The sequence below is a fragment of the Pinus tabuliformis genome, chromosome 8 (assembly GCF_031772625.1).
Source record: "Pinus tabuliformis cultivar Carrire ecotype Pingquan chromosome 8, CPIR1, whole genome shotgun sequence".
Lineage (NCBI taxonomy): Eukaryota > Viridiplantae > Streptophyta > Pinopsida > Pinales > Pinaceae > Pinus > Pinus tabuliformis.
The window spans coordinates 148,473,880-148,487,095 of NC_142294.1; positions in this window are offsets into that span (position 1 = coordinate 148,473,880).

Consider the following 13,216-nt stretch of genomic DNA (forward strand, 5'->3'; position numbering starts at 1 on the left):
ACTCCATTATCAACGTCTTGTGTTTTATGTTGCTGATTATTGTCATGTTCTTTCTTCTTTACTGCATTAATTTATGTTCCTTTATGCTATTTTAATTGCAATTCTAATCACATCACGAAAGCAAAAGATCTTGGTTAAATTTGGGAGTTGAGTCAACTCGGATCAGTTCCGCGCCTCTATGAGTTTTTCTTTCTCTCACATTTTCTATTCACTATTTGCACAACTTCATGCATTTCCTTTTTTTTGGACTAAACCCAGGGCTTTCCTCCTTCAACAAACCCATGTTATCGTCTCACTTGTAACGTCGAGCCAAATAACTTTTTCATGATTTACCCTATCTCGACACCCTGACAATACGGAAATAACAGAGATGAATATATTCATTTTGAAGCTCCTCTGGTTTCTTTGTGGTAGATCAGAGGTTGTATAAGGTTGTGATGTCTCTTCAGATGTTCATGGATGAGCTCCCGCACTTGCCCAAACTTAAAGCATTTAAAATTGAAAGCCCACACATCATAGAGACATGGGTCCATTGAGAATTCCGCTCTCCAATTCAATAAAATAGAGGCATCAAACTTGAATATGAATGAAGACCTCATCATTTGGATATCTGATCCCTCTTCAATACACTGAGACGACCTTATAAAGTATGGACTTAGAAATTCTGCCTAGATCTCTTGCTAATATCTGGTAATCATTCAACCCTTCACAAGCCACCTAACTTTCAAAATGATAGCTAGTGGCTTCGACCCCTTATGATCTTCCTGTTTTTCTTGTTGCACCCACAACCTCCCCCATATGGATCAATGATCTGCCCTCTTGATACAACCATTGCTCATTGTCTACTGCTTTGTTCTACCATGACACAAAGTTGTAAACTACTCGCACAGGTGTTGGGAGATCCCTTTGTCGCGCTTCCAGGAAATATAGAGTCACTCCCCTTCACCAATCCAGAAATGATGCGATAGCCCTTTGACTCTCTACTCTGAACTGCAAGATTGATATGTCAGTGCTCTCATTGAATAGTTTAATAAAATATGCCAATAATGAGCACAAAAGGAAAAGTTATCATCCTTTGAGATCCGATATTCGAATCGTATTTGGTCTAGTGCACATGGCTCCTTGATGGCCCACGACTTTGGCTGACCATCTTCACAGGTGAGCGAGCTATTTGGAGGTGTATATGCAACGACATGATTCGTTCGTTATATTAATTCACCACTAACAAAACCTTTACAACAATACTCACTTTCTATTTTCACTTTTCATGACCCTTTTCTTCTACCAAAATAATAACCCATGAACAATGCGGAATGCTCCATTTTTAATCAACTAAAAAATAAAACAAACTAGGGTGATACAGACTACCTTTGAAAATGGAGATGATGGCTAGGGTGAGAATAAATCTCACTGAAGTCCCATAAACGAAACCCTGAGGTTGGAAGGATGCACAACTCTGATACCACTGTAAGATCCCAAACAACGAAATAATCAACAAATTTGGCACATTTAATGTTCTAAATAAAAATATTTTAGCAAGAATTAGGAACACAAATAGGATCTGGAAATGCAACCCTTTATTTATATTATTAATGGGAGACAATAATACGTGCCCATACATAAATATTAGAGCACCTACAATGGCATGCAGAGTTTCTCATCAAGATAGAAAAAAAAGATTGAAGCATAATCGTGAATCCTAGATGGATCCACCAGAAAACTAACACCCATGGGGTTTTCATCCTTGGGATTGAACCTAAACTAGCCATGCCAAGTTCTAAAAAAAGAACAACAAGATAGATAAACTCGGGATAATCCTAAATGCCTAGCTCATATCCCCTTTAATATGCTTGAGCGACTCTCTAGAAACCTTATTCTATTATTTTTCCTCAAAAAATTAAGGCAAATACTATGGCCAGATCCCATGGGAAAATACCATAGTAAGTACCATGGATAAATTCTGTCCATTTTGATCACATCAAAGAAAGGGAATATTACAATCTGCTGCAGTGTGTATCTAGTTGGCAATCGTCTTATGATTCCATGTTGTTTGCAATAATCATGGAAATTTTCCTTTGAATCATATGCTCCACCACAATCTGACCTCAATACCTTCATCTTCCTATCACTTTGGTTCTCTGCTAAGGCTTTGAATTATTTGAACTTTGCAAAAGTTTCAGACATTTTCTTCAGGAAGTAAACAACTTCAACCAATCGAATGTGTCCTCATAGGTCGACACAATTCTCTATGCACTAGCTCAAGAGGTTTCTTTTCTTTGTATGCAACATCCTTTGGAAAAATTTCATGGTGTTAATTTCCCAAGATGAAACACTCACAATTACTAGCAGGTTCTTTGATCAGAGGTAATCCTTTGACCATTTGTTTTTGTTGCAACAATATTAAACTAGAAAAGTGCAAGTGTCCAAACTGAAAGTGCCATAACCAATAATCATTAGAACATGCAACTCTAAACAAACTCACATGATCACTATAACTCATGGCTAGAGGAAATACTATGTTCCTCTTCATCTGCACCTTTTATATCAGTTGCTTGCTTGGGGGCTTGTCATATATAACACACTATTTCCCTTAAAAGATAAGTTTGTATCCCTTTTGTGCCAATTGACCAACACTTATCAAGTTATGTTTGAGACTAGGGACATAATATACCTTAGAGATTGTCTTTGGCTCCCCCTTCTTGGTTAGAATGTTGACCACTCCTTTGTCATCTACATCCACAGTCTTGTCAGTCCCCAAATTTACCTTTGTCTTTACAGATTGATCCAAATTTGCAACAAAATCCTTGTTTCTTGTCATGTGGTTACTTCAGCCACTATCTAATAGCCACACATTATCAGGAGGTTTAGACATGGTATGTAAAGCTAGGAACATGGAGTTAGCACTCTTTGTAGTGATATCAACTCTTTGGTTTCCTTGATCAACTATCCTCTTCCTACAATCACAGACATAGTGACCAAATTTATTAGAATAATAACACCTTGGATTTATCAACTCTTTGATTATTGTTGAAGCTTTTTCTATTACTTCAACTTTGTTGTTCATGCTCTTTTCGACCATCTCTCTAACCACCATGTATGTCACCTCTTCCTCTGCCTCTCAATCTACTTCTGCCTCAGCCTCTGTCTCTTGAAATAGAAATCTGGCTTTTGAAAGTGGTTTCTAAAGTGGAATCCTTATTTATGTCTATCCTTGCTTTATGTGATAGAAGTGATCCCATCAACTCATCAACTATCATTGATGTCAAATCCTTAGTTTCTTCTATTGTTGCTACCACAACACCAAATTTGGTAGACAAAGATCTGAGGACCTTCTAAACCACAATTTGATCTTTAATTTCGTCACCATAAAATTTTAACTTATTTACGACAGTCATGATGTAATTCATGAAAGAATTGATGTCCTTTATCTCGTTCATCAACAAACTTTCAAAATCTCTCCTAGTATTCTGCAACTTAACAATATTGACTTTGACCATAGCTTTATAGTTTGTTGCCAAGGTCTCCCATGCTGTCTTTGCTGAAGACGCGATCATAATATTCTGGAAAATTTCTCCGTGCACTCCCTGCTAGATAAGCTACAATGCTTGTAAATTTTTCTTTTTGTCTTTCTTCCATAGTTCCCTTTCTACATTAGTGAGAGCTAGTTCTTTTTCTTCATTTTTAGGTTCTCAAAACCCAAACTAGACATGATCCCAAACGTCATGAAATCTTAACGTGGTTTCCATCTCAATGACCCACACATCATAATCCTTCCCTATAAACAGTTCGAATTAGGGCTTGGAATTTGAGAAAACCATCTTTCTTCAGAACTCCCTGAATTTCTTATTTTATAAACTTTGCAAAAACACATTTTCAAAAAACTCTTTTTAAAAAACCCATGTTATTTTTTTCATATAAAAAAATCTTTAAATTTTCACTTATATATAAAAACACTTTAATATAAAAACTATTTCATTAAAAATAACTCTTTGTAATATCTTTATGAACCTCCCACTTAACATTTCGTATATGACATAAACACCTCAAAAAAATGTAACGTTCTTTTTGTAAGAGAGCTTTTAATATGACATACACAAGGCATGTGAGTTTTTTTTAATCTTTGGAATGAGGACTTTGTGGAGCTTTAATAACTTGTGGGATTTGCGCATTTTGAAACATATAGAGTGTGCACTTGTTAGAATTAATGGAGAAAGTTAAAGTTAGTTGTTTTAAGGATAGGATTGAGACTCTAAGATTAGGTCTCCGATCATTACTATATAGGGAGTGGTTGAAACCACCTTGTTAGTGTGAAACCCTATATCTACTAGGTTGTTCTCCTAATTGAAGATAGTGTGTGTAGTGTGAAGTGTTTGGGCACTCTCCAGGTATCTTAGCTAGACAGGCACTTAGTTAATATATTCACTTTTTATCATGGTATCAGAGCTACAATATGGAGTGACTTGTACGCTGAGTGGAGGATTTGAAAGGCGCGACTGAGCCGAAATCGTCGCAAGTGTTAGGTGCACAAACACCTCGATCCCACTGTTATCCCTTTCGTGCGTTTTCATTTTATCTATAGTCGCATATATGTGGTGAATAGTCGCAAAGACCTTCGCGAGTCCGCGGTGGTAAATCACGCCGATTGTTTTAAGCTGCGTGTTTGAGGACGTCTTGCTAAACTGTTGTGTATGTGTGCCACCGAGGAGGAGTCGGTGGTGTGGTGAGGATTCAAATATGATGATTGAATCCAGAACCATGGAGATCTGCTGCCTAAATTGCCGTGTGACTACCATTGATCTGCAAAAAGTGGTGAGGACTGCCACGGAGGTCGTTGTGTGGCTTATTGCGCTCGCTTTCTTCTTCGCCTATGGCTTCATCAAAACGGGTCTCAGAAACCACCTGGCCTACCAGTTCATGGCTCCTTTTGGGAGCTCGTCATTAGGGTTGGGGTACAGTCCCGTGTTTAGTGAGACATTGCTCGCCCTAGCGATCCCTTCCATCTCTGCCCGCGCCAGTGGCATTTTTTTTTTGCCTCTCGTGTAGTCTCTCTCTGTGGCCTGCGAAAGTAACATCGGTGATGGGACGGAGAAATGACTAGGATCATGGCTCATGCTTACTTGCTTCCATACGTATGTGATTTCCTCTGCCATGCCATAAGCCAACCAACATAGGTTGTGCAACGACGCATCTAGGTCTTTGGCACCCCAATGGCCAATTTCACAGCAATCACCCTTCTCACGGCCTTTGAGCAGGAATCAACATTCACACAACAACGATTTGACCTTTTGATGTGATTTTCCAGTGGTGTTTGCACTGCTAATCATGTAGAGGCGGAGGCACTGCATGCGGTGGATGAGGTGTCAAATTCATAAGGAAATAGGATTTCTTAGTTTATGCCGTTAAAGGTGTTTCAAGGGCCACTATAGAGTGACCATTTCCATGCGGTATTTGAAATCCTTGAGTAAATGATCTCGACCTTTTCATTCTGAATGACTTCAATGACAGAAGAGCTTTAAGTCTTTGCTGTTTGGAGAATCCAGCTTCGGTCATAGGTTCCATTCTTGGCCAGAACATCTTGTTCGTGAGAGATATCATTTAAATAAAGATGCAACAAATTATTTGTACCCTCGCCACAACAATATTGTTGGAATGATAATTTTAAACTGCCCGGAGCTGACAGTTGAGCAGCGACCCAGCTTATTCAGAAAACAGCGATTGGACTTTCTCTGCGATGCGATCTGATCGCACATCGCACTTTCCCTCGTCACCCTTCGCTCCTTGCTTGTATTATCTGCAATGCGATATTTGCGATGCAATCGCAGATCGCATGATTTAAAGGTTATAGAGGCGGTGGCACATCCTCTCTCTTCTTGCGATGCGATGGTGTGATAAGCCATGCATTAAATTCAAGCAAGATATTTTGAGGCGTGTAATTAATGATATTTACTAGGGTTGGTAAATGTAGGTGAAATCTTAAATTTTATTATTTTTTATTTTCATGGAAGTATGCAAAAGCAACACGTATTGTAAAGATATTTTCGTGTTGTTCTATATATAAAAAAAAATGCAAGCGAAAGTGTGAGTAGAGTATTAGCCAAGAAGTTCTTTTTCTTCTTGCAACGCACAACAATGTTGAAGATATAACTTTCTGAGATAGTGGAATCAGATTCTGGAACTGAAGTTCCTGTTGTAAATCCCTCTGAGTCGAGGAAGACAATTCTGTAACAGTTTTATTATTATTTTATATGATTAAGATCTTGGATAAAACCAGAGCGTTGTTCTCTGTGATATTTTTTTTTTTGTGTGTTTGAAATAAACAGAAATTTCTAACATGGTATCAGAGCTAGTCTAGGCACTCAGTGATTCAAACACAGAGTTTGTTTTTTCACTGTAGGAGCTGTAAGAAGCTTATCAAGTAGAGAAAGTTTTTTTTTGCTGTTTATTATACAATCAATATCTCTTCTTTATTTATATAGGTTAAGATGGCAGATGCTGGAACAGGCTTGAAAAATCCCCAAGTGCCACAGTTTAATGGGAAAAACTACAGTTATTGGTCCATAACAATGAAAGCATTGTTTGCTTCTCAAGGAATATGGGAGATGGTTGAAACTGGCTATGTTGAACCTGCAGATGCAACAGTGTTGGCTGCTTTGACAGCAGCAGAAAGAGACCAGTTGAAGAGTGACAAGAAGAAGGATGCCAAAGCCCTCTTTTTTCTCTTCCAATCAGTACATGAAAGTGTTTTTCCACGGATTGCAGCAGCAACAAAGTCCAAAGAGGCCTGGGATATTCTCAAAACTGCCTATCAAGGCATGGAGAAGGTGAAGACTACAAAGTTTCAGATGTTGAGGAGAGACTTTGAAAAACTCAGCATGAAGGAATCTGAAACAATAGATTCATTCTTCACTCAGGTTATTGGCTTAATAACCCAGATAAGATCTCATGGTGAGATTCTTGAAGAAAGAAGGATTGTAGAGAAAATCTTGAGAATTTTACCCTCAAGGTTTGAATCTATTGTGGTAGCAATAGAAGAAACAAAAGATCTCTCACAGTTCACGGTAGATGAGCTGAGTGCTTCTCTTTTGTCTCATGAACATAGACTGAGTAGAGGAACAGATTCCTCTTTTGAGAAAGCATTCAAGACTCAGATGTCTTTTGGCCAAGGAAGAGGTCGAGGCAGAGCAAATAACAAAGGTCGTGGAAGAAGCCAAAACAGAGGCAGAAATTATCCTGCAAGCACAAGCGGAAGGAGCTGCAATCAGAACCAAGATGAAGGTTCAAGCAAACAGCAAGCTCATGGACAAAGGTATGACAAATCCCAAGTCCAATGTCATTATTGTAAGAAATATGGGCACTATGCCAATGAATGTAGGAAAAAGCAAAGTGACATGAATAATAGGCAGAATGCTAATTTTGCAAATGAAGAAGATAAGAACCCAAAGAATGTGCTGTTAACATGTAACATAGCACAAGACAAACAAGAAGATATTTGGTTCTTAGACTCAGGTTGTAGTAATCACATGACTGGAAATATTGCAATGTTTGCCAATCTGGATGAAAAATGTGAAATCTGAGGTAACAACAGGGACTGATGATACGATATCTGTCAAGGGTAAGGGCAGAGTCAGTAACTGAGCAAAAAATTGAGAACAGATGATTGTGCCAGATGTATACTATGTACCTAGTCTGAAATGTAATCTTTTGAGCATTGGACAGCTCATAAACAAAGGTTACAACGTGTTCTTCAAAGATGATTTGTGTACAATCAGAGACATACCTCCAAGTAAGAAGATCATTGCACAGGTGCAGATGACCAGCAATAGAATGTTTCCTCTCAAACTCAGGGCAGATTTGAAGGAAGGCAGAACTGTTGCGGCTGTAACACAAGAAGTCTTTCAGGAACAACTGAAAGATGTGAATTGGTTGTGGCATTTGAGATTTGGACATCTCAATTTTGGAGGCCTGAATCTGTTGCACAGAAAGGGAATGGTAATGGGATTACCATTGATCGAGAAACCAGACAGCCTTTGTGAAGGTTGCATCTTGGGCAAGCAACACAAAGAAAGCTTTCCAGCAGGAAAGAGTATAAGGGCAAAAGCACCATTGGACATTGTTCACTCCGATGTGTGTCGCCCGATGCAAACACCATCATTTTCTGGAAATAAATATGTTTTAACTTTCATTGATGATTACACCAGAAAGACATGGGTGTATATGCTGAAACAGAAGAGTGAAGTGTTTGAGAAATTCCGCCACTTCAAAACTCTTGTTGAGAAGCAGTGTGGGCATTATATCAAAGTGTTCAGAACAGATAGAGGAGGAGAGTACATCTCCAAAGACTTTTTGCATTTTTGCAGAGAGAATGGCATACAAAAGCAGTTCACCGCGAGGTATACACCTCAGCAAAACGGTGTTGCCGAAAGGAAGAATAGGACCATTCTTGACATGGTCAGAAGTATGCTAAAGGCAAAGCACTTGCCACATGAGTATTGGGCAGAAGCTGTTACTTGCGCAGTTTACATCTTGAATAGATGCCCAACTAAAGCTGTCATGAACAGAATACCAGAAGAAGCATGGAGTGGCCAAAAGCAAACTGTCACTCACATGAGAGTATTCAGTTGTGTGGCATATGCACATGTACCGGATCATCTAAGAAAGAAGCTTGATAGTAAGGGGGAGAAGTGTGTCTTTATTGGCTATTGTGATGAGTCAAAAGCATACAAACTCTATAATCCATCCACCAAGAAATTGATAGTAAGCAGAGATGTGCAGTTCATTGAAGATGAAGCTTGGGATGGAAGCTTAGAGAAGACAGTGAATGTGAAGACAATTGTGTCTCACGAAGAAGAAGAGGAAGGGACAGAAGCAAATAATCCTTCCTTGGTGGCTCCTCCTCCACCACTACAAGTACAGCAAACCACACCACAGGCTGGAATTCGAACAACCTTGAGAAGTCAAGGAAGTGCTTCTCCAAGCACATCATAGGGATCAGAAATACCCTCAAATTCGGATGGAACTCCAAGCACACCAAGAAGACCAAGATTCAGAAATCTGAATGAGATTTATGAACAAGGAGAGGTAAGTAACAATACTGGTCTGAATTCATTATTCGCTTTATATTTTCATGTTGATGACCCAGTCCATTTTGAAGATGTTGTAAATGAAGATAAATGGATTGAAGCAATGAATGAAGAGATTGGTGCAATTGAGAAGAGTAAAACATGGGAGTTAGTGGACCTCCCTGAAGGCAAAGATGCCATTGGAGTTAAGTGGGTCTATAAGACCAAAAGCAATGCTGAAGGCAAGATTGACAGACACAAAGCAAGACTTGTTGTGAAAGGCTACAAGTAGCAACAAGGGAAAGACTATGATGAAACCTTTGCACCAGTAGCAAGGATGGAAACAGTCAGAACAGTGTTGTCTATTGCAGCACAACACAAATGGAAGATTTATCAGATGGATGTTAAATCTGCATTCCTGAATGGAGTGTTAAAAGAAGAGGTTTATGTTGAACAACCTCCAGGCTATGAAGTTGAAGGCCAAGAGCATAAAGTCTGCAAACTCAAGAAGGCTCTTTATGGGCTGAAACAAGCTCCAAGAGCATGGTATAGCAGAATAGATGCTTATCTGATTGAAAATGGGTTTGACAAGTGTGATGGTGAACCCACACTCTACATAAAGGAGAATGACGGTAAGATTCTTATCGTTGTTCTATATGTAGATGATTTGATTTTTACAAGCAATGATGCTTCTCTCATTGCTGATTTTAAAGCAGTCATGAAAAGTGAATTTGAAATGACTGACTTGGGCTTCTTAAGATATTTTCTTGGAATTGAAGTAGACCAAAGTGAAAATGGTGTTTTCATTTCTCAAGATAAATATGTAGAAGCTGTGTTGAAGAGATTTAACATGCAAAACAGCAAGGCAGCTGTGACTCCGACTGTAATGGGGTTGAAATTGACCAAAGAAGACAGCAGCAAATATTTTGATCCAAAATTGTACAAGAGCATAGTTGGCAGGCTTATGTAGTTGACTGCAACTAGGCCGGACATTATGCACGCTGTGATTTTAATCTCCAGATTTATGGAAAGACCGGAAGAGACTCATTGGCAGGTAACCAAGAGGATTCTAAGGTATGTGAATGGAACAAAGGGGTTTGGTATTTTATACTCCTCTTCTGAAAGTTTCATGTTGACAGGTTACACTGACAGTGATTGGGCTGGAAGTGTTGATGATAGGAAAAGCACATCAGGATATGTGTTTCATATGGGATCGGGAGCCATCTCATGGGCTTCCAAGAAGCAACCAGTTGTGGCTTTGTCAACAGCAGAGGCAGAGTATGTGGCAGCAACAGCAGCAGCATGCCAAGTAGTATGGCTGAGAAGAGTTCTCAAAGATTTGTGTCATGAAGAAAAGGGCACAACCATTTACTGTGACAATAACTCGGCATTAGCATTGTCTAAAAATTCAGTGTTTCATAAAAGAACAAAGCATATAGATACCAAATTTCACTTCATACGTGAATTGGTTAACAATGGTGAGATTGTTTTGCAGCACTGCAGAACAGAGGAACAGTTAGCTGACATCTTGACAAAACCATTGGCAAAGAAAAGCTTTGATCATTTTAAGAAATGCCTGGGTATGCAGAATAAACCCAGCAGTCAAAATTAAGGGGGAGTGTTGGAATGATAATTTTAAACTGCCGGGAGCTGACAGTTGAGCAGCGACCCAGCTTATTCAGAAAACAGCGATTGGACTTTCTCTGCGATGCGATCTGATCGCACATCGCACTTTCCCTCGTCACCCTTCGCTCCTTGCTTGTATTATCTGCGATGCGATATTTGCGATGCGATCGCAGATCTCAGATCGCATGATTTAAAGGTTATAGAGGCGGTGGCACATCCTCTCTCTTCTTGCGATGCGATGGTGTGATAAGCCATGCATTAAATTCAAGCAAGATATTTTGAGGCGTGTAATTAATGATACTTACTAGGGTTGGTAAATGTAGGTGAAATCTTAAATTTTATTATTTTTTATTTTCACGGAAGTATGCAAAAGCAACACGTATTGTAAAGATATTTTCGTGTTGTTCTATATATAAAAAAAATGCAAGCGAAAGTGTGAGTGGAGTATTAGCCAAGAAGTTCTTTTTCTTCTTGCAACGCACAGCAGTGCTGAAGATATAACTTTCAGAGATAGTGCAATCAGATTCTGGAACTAAAGTTCCTGTTGTAAATCCCTCTGAGTCGAGGAAGACAATTCTGTAACAGTTTTATTATTATTTTATATGATTAAGATCCTGGATAAAACCAGAGCGTTGTTCTCTGTGATATTTCTTTTTTGTGTGTGTTTGAAATAAACAGAAATTTCTAACAAATATTTGTCAAGGGATCGAGTCCTGGGAGAATAATTCATGTGAAAGATCATCAAGAAGATTAATTCTGCGAAAGAGGAGGAGATTTTCCTTAGGTCACCCTTTGAATTGGATGAAGTGCAATTTCTTGAGCTCTGTCTCAGGCGAACAGGGATCAGATTTTGCATGGAAAAATTTTGAGGCCGGTTATTGCAGTGAGGTAAATCACGCCTCTTGCGACCTTCGAAAGAATTCTAAGGAACCTCCCCTGCTTTCTCCTATTATAGATAAACCAAACCTACTTTTGAGGCCTTCCAGTATGAAAGACACAATGAATGGAGCAATTTCAAGGACTCAGAAGAATTAATTAAAGAGAAAGGCTAAGAGAGCTGCAAACAATTGTGTGAGCAGTGTCATAGCTCGAGAAAAGGAATTAGATTCGGTTAATACAGATCATGGTAGTATAAGCAGTGGACAAACTAGTGTTTCTCAAACTACAAGGTTCTACAGTTGAAGAACTGCCAAAAGAAGAAGTTTCTCTCCTGCATGGTAACGGGGTTGTTGGAGCTCTGTTTGGAGTCGAAAAGAAATCTCGAAGCGAGATAAGCTAGACTTTAACAACATGTCTATATTTTTAGATATTTTTTATTTTGATAAAGATGATTTTCTCATGTGGGCATTTGGAAGCATTAACATGGGTAGTATGTTTGAGTCAGAGGAAATTTCAGAAAAACAATGTGGTTTTGTTGATGACCACGAGAGTCAAGAGGCATAGTCTGTTGTGCAAGATCCTGAGATTGAAGACACATGAGCTGATCTTCAGAAAGGGTGTAAAGAGGAATAAAGTGTTGAAGATCAATTAGACGAGCCACATGAAGTTGATTGCAAAGACATGGCAGAAGAAGACAAAGGTGGAGAGAATTTAAATTGTGATGATCTCATTAATATTTCTATGTGTGCAGACATTACATCAATGAATGATGAAGACATCATAGCCGACTTTCAGATGTTTGACACCAGAAATAGTGAAGACATCATAGCTGACTTTCAGATGTTTGACACCAAAGATAGTGAGAGGGAAAACTCTCCTATCCAGCCTGTCATAATCTTGAGAAGGGCGAGAATAAGAATTCAAGCTTTCCATCACTGGGGAAGAAATGAGATGAAGAGATATCACTACCTCATGGCGAGGAAAGCAAAGATGAAGCCTTCACTCAAGATGAACAAGTATGGGCTATGCTACAAGAAGACTAAAATGAAAAAACTTGATGAAAACTATGTTACCAAGTTTTTTCATTTTAATTGTAAGCCTAGCTGAGACTAGACCATCAGGCATATGTTATTTTTTCAATACCCTTTCTCCATTAAGGGGGAGTGTTAGAATTAATGGAGAAAGTTACACTTAGTTGTTTTAAGGATATGATTGAGACTCTAAGATTAGGTCTCATCTTACTATCTAAGAAGTGGTTGAAACCACCCTATTAGTGTGAAATCCTATATGTACTAGGTTGTTCTCCTGATTGAACACAGTGTATGTAGTGTGAAGTGCTTGGGCACTCTCCAATTATCTCACCTCGAGAGCCACTGAGTTAATATATTCACTTTTTATCAGCACTTAAACACAGTGTATGTAGTGTGAAGTTCTTGGGCACTCTCCAAGTATCTCACCTCGAGAGACACTGAGTTAATATATTCACTTTTTATCAGCACTTAAACAAGATTTGCACAGTGTTTATACTAATTAAGTGTGAATTTCGCTTCAACTATGTATTTGTCATTCTTAAAAGTGTAACAAATTTGTAATATGTTATTTTTTTAAAAAATTATGAGACCTTTTCTTTTGATCCTCTTTGATCCTCTCGT